The sequence below is a fragment of the Polistes dominula genome, unplaced genomic scaffold (assembly GCF_049000335.1).
Source record: "Polistes dominula isolate Pdom_NZ unplaced genomic scaffold, Pdom_raw_medaka contig_23, whole genome shotgun sequence".
Classification (NCBI taxonomy): Eukaryota; Metazoa; Arthropoda; class Insecta; order Hymenoptera; family Vespidae; genus Polistes; species Polistes dominula.
In genome coordinates this window covers 3,461,662-3,465,927 of record NW_028300963.1, presented here as the reverse complement: position 1 = coordinate 3,465,927, position 4,266 = coordinate 3,461,662, and the positions used below count along the sequence as shown (strand labels likewise).

The 4,266-nt window shown below is 28.2% G+C and overlaps 1 long non-coding RNA gene across 1 annotated transcript; it reads left to right on the top strand.

Moving 5' to 3' along the window:
* The first annotated feature begins 3,350 nt into the window (after nt 1-3,350).
* On the top strand, nt 3,351-3,900 carry LOC149032524 (uncharacterized). Its single transcript, XR_016176643.1, has 3 exons — nt 3,351-3,403; nt 3,553-3,714; nt 3,848-3,900. It is a non-coding gene; the product is annotated as an uncharacterized LOC149032524 (long non-coding RNA).
* Nucleotides 3,901-4,266: the final 366 nt, after the last annotated feature.

The window sequence follows — 4,266 nt, the reverse complement described above, 5'->3', positions numbered from 1 at the left end:
GTCTAAATAGAACAGTAATTGTATCAGCAAACTCAATAAAGAGTAACATAAAAAATAAACCTGTTTTTATACCATTCTATGCAATGAAAAGCTTTTTAAACTATTAAAATCAAAAAGATAACGTTAGAAATAAAATTATTAAATAATTTAATACGCCTTATTTTCGTTCTTGTTGTCTCGTTGAAAGATAGAAGGCGAATAAGAGGTATGTTACTACATAACCTTGGTAGAGGGGATTTCGGGAGTGTCGAACGCTCGGCTATTATACCTGTGTTATCGGCTGTTTACGTTCTGTCGTCGGAAATTCGACGAAGAAAATTCCTCGAGAAATTCCTGGAAATAAAAATACACATTTATAATAACCTATATGTCGAGTGTATTGTTTTCTTATTCTTCTCTCTCTCTCTCTCTCTCTCTCTCTTTCTGTAGTATTTCTATATGCTTATATGCTTATATTTAAAAAAAATAATGCTCACCTCGCCATATATAGAGAAGATAAAAAAAGTTGCCACAAGGTTAAAAGATTAGTGAATTCGTGTTATAACTCTTCCCATGTTAAGAAAGCTAAAAGAAAGTAAAATATTAAAACACATATAAAAATTATGCATGTAGTATGCATTTGATATATAACATTCGTTATATATCATTTAATATATAACAGGAAGGTGTACATTAAAATATTAATTGAAACAATTACCTGAAATTAACGGGATAACAAAATCCGCTGCAACAAGTATACAGATAACAGAATAAAAAAATTCGAAAGATTCGCCATATTGCAGTGCATAAAACAGAAGCGTTAGACTGGCGCGAAAAATACTGCATGCGCGAAAATGTTGCGCAGTAGATCTTCTTTCCACCTATAATAAAGAAAAATTTCGAATGATTAAAAATACGATATAGGACCACAAAAATTGTCAAAATATACTCAAAAAATCAAAATTGATCCTTTTATCCTTTATATATTATAATAGGAAGGTGTGAACGTTACAAAATATCTTTTAATTACCTGATCTTAACGGGACGATGACACTCCGATGTGTTCTCCACGAATGACGCCATGAAACTGAAGAATTCGGACGAAAGCTTGGCTGTGATTGGCTAATTCATTTTTTTGAACATGAAAAGGGTCATCACAGCTTTTTACACGGACAGAATCTGACCTTCTTCATGACCACGCTGGTCAAACTACATATGATAATTTATTTATTAAATAAATTAAAAATCATTTCTATTTTTCTAATAAATGTATACGAAACTTATAAATATTCTAAAAATAATGAATAGAATAAAGACAATGTAGACATTAAGAGATCTTTGTCGTTTTGCACAAATGAACAAAATCGTATAGAAGAGAATTGTCGATAGAAAAATGTCTAATATGAAATGCAGCATATGAAAGAATAAATTCCCAAAATCTGTATCGATAAAGAATCCTCACAATTGAAATACTTTCAGAGATGCATAATTGTTTTAAAAATATTCACAATAACGTTTATACACGATTCACACGAACATTATTCCACATGATATTCTATGCTATAAGATACTACATGCTCTTTATTCTATTCATTATTTTTAGAATAATCATAAGTAACAAGTAACAATTTAATTTGTAATCGTAAAAAGAAACATAAATTTATAAAATATCAAAATTACTTTCTATTTAATGTACCTTAAATTCTATGAAATGTTTAAACCAATGAATATGCATAGAAAGAATCTGAAATGTAATTAAAGAATATTAGAATAATAAAACAATTGTTAAATAATTAATATAAGTGCATATTGTTATCTAATAACTTATTACATATGATCTTTGTACCTTTCTCTTCAAGATTCACCTTTAAACTGAGACATTTTCCTCTATGAAAATGCTTTTATTTAATGTTGGTTATGTTATTTTCCAAATGTTGCCCATGTATGTAACAAAATAAAACATTTCAAGTAAACAGAGATACACATTATAACTCCCTATTTTTTACACTTTTTTACTAGTATAATACTTTACACACTTTTACTTGTAAATATTATATAAATAATGAATAAAATAAAAAAGAATGCATAATAAAAACATCTGATTGCATAAGAGAAAATAATCATGCAGAAGAGAAACATAGTCAAAGATATTTGCAAAACAATTGACAATCTATCAATATCCACCCGTATAAAAGTAAATGTCTATCATAAAGGCGAGTTTTTACGTTAAAGAAACAAATTATAGGGACTTTTCTACTATTGGCAAGCGATAGATTGTCAATTGTTTTACATATTTCTTTGAAGAGGTTTCTTTTCTAAGTGATTGTTTTCTCTTATGCAATGAGATATTTTTATTCTGCATCCTTTTTATTATATTCATTATGTTTATAATGATTACAAGTTACATGTGCATTTAATAAAAATAGTAATTACATAAAAGTGATAAGAATGTAAAAATTAGAGTGTTATAATGTGAATTTCTGTTTAATTAGAATGCTATTTGCGTTGTATACATGGGCAACATTTGGAAAATAACATAACCAACATTAAATAAAAGCATTTTCATAGAGGAAAATGTCTCAGTTTAAAGGTGAATCTTGAAGAGAAAGGTACAAAGATCATATGTAATAAGTTATTAGATAACAATATGCACTTATATTAATTATTTAACAATTGTTTTATTATTCTAATATTCTTTAATTACATTTCAGATTCTTTCTATGCATATTCATTGGTTTAAACATTTCATAGAATTTAAGGTACATTAAATAGAAAGTAATTTTGATATTTTATAAATTTATGTTTCTTTTTACGATTACAAATTAAATTGTTACTTGTTACTTATGATTATTCTAAAAATAATGAATAGAATAAAGAGCATGTAGTATCTTATAGCATAGAATATCATGTGGAATAATGTTCGTGTGAATCGTGTATAAACGTTATTGTGAATATTTTTAAAACAATTATGCATCTCTGAAAGTATTTCAATTGTGAGGATTCTTTATCGATACAGATTTTGGGAATTTATTCTTTCATATGCTGCATTTCATATTAGACATTTTTCTATCGACAATTCTCTTCTATACGATTTTGTTCATTTGTGCAAAACGACAAAGATCTCTTAATGTCTACATTGTCTTTATTCTATTCATTATTTTTAGAATATTTATAAGTTTCGTATACATTTATTAGAAAAATAGAAATGATTTTTAATTTATTTAATAAATAAATTATCATATGTAGTTTGACCAGCGTGGTCATGAAGAAGGTCAGATTCTGTCCGTGTAAAAAGCTGTGATGACCCTTTTCATGTTCAAAAAATGAATTAGCCAATCACAGCCAAGCTTTCGTCCGAATTCTTCAGTTTCATGGCGTCATTCGTGGAGAACACATCGGAGTGTCATCGTCCCGTTAAGATCAGGTAATTAAAAGATATTTTGTAACGTTCACACCTTCCTATTATAATATATAAAGGATAAAAGGATCAATTTTGATTTTTTGAGTATATTTTGACAATTTTTGTGGTCCTATATCGTATTTTTAATCATTCGAAATTTTTCTTTATTATAGGTGGAAAGAAGATCTACTGCGCAACATTTTCGCGCATGCAGTATTTTCGCGCCAGTCTAACGCTTCTGTTTTATGCACTGCAATATGGCGAATCTTTCGAATTTTTTTATTCTGTTATCTGTATACTTGTTGCAGCGGATTTTGTTATCCCGTTAATTTCAGGTAATTGTTTCAATTAATATTTTAATGTACACCTTCCTGTTATATATTAAATGATATATAACGAATGTTATATATCAAATGCATACTACATGCATAATTTTTATATGTGTTTTAATATTTTACTTTCTTTTAGCTTTCTTAACATGGGAAGAGTTATAACACGAATTCACTAATCTTTTAACCTTGTGGCAACTTTTTTTATCTTCTCTATATATGGCGAGGTGAGCATTATTTTTTTTAAATATAAGCATATAAGCATATAGAAATACTACAGAAAGAGAGAGAGAGAGAGAGAGAGAGAGAAGAATAAGAAAACAATACACTCGACATATAGGTTATTATAAATGTGTATTTTTATTTCCAGGAATTTCTCGAGGAATTTTCTTCGTCGAATTTCCGACGACAGAACGTAAACAGCCGATAACACAGGTATAATAGCCGAGCGTTCGACACTCCCGAAATCCCCTCTACCAAGGTTATGTAGTAACATACCTCTTATTCGCCTTCTATCTTTCAACGAGACAACAAGAACGAAAATAAGGCGTATTAAAT